Raw genomic sequence first — 292 nt, 5'->3', positions numbered from 1 at the left:
GGGTGAGTGGGCGCTCGCCGCCAAGTTGAAACGCTGCGATTTCGGCATTTCCTCCCTCTGAGCCGGCTCTGGCCGCCCCGGCCTTTTATCGCCAGGCGGCCGCAGGCCTCGCAGGGGGAGAGGGGAAAAAAAAAAGAAAAACAAAGGAAAAAATCTGTTTAAAAACAATACTTCTATCTTTTTTCTCTCCTCCTAGCCCACTGCAGGGAGATCAAGTTTCACACGTGATCTATAAATGTCTCGTGCACACACACACACACACACACACTCACACACGCAGCCCACATCCCCC

Source organism: Aptenodytes forsteri, unplaced genomic scaffold (assembly GCF_000699145.1).
Source record: "Aptenodytes forsteri isolate BGI_AS27 unplaced genomic scaffold, ASM69914v1 Scaffold422, whole genome shotgun sequence".
Classification (NCBI taxonomy): domain Eukaryota; kingdom Metazoa; phylum Chordata; class Aves; order Sphenisciformes; family Spheniscidae; genus Aptenodytes; species Aptenodytes forsteri.
Note: the sequence above shows the minus strand (reverse complement) of the source record.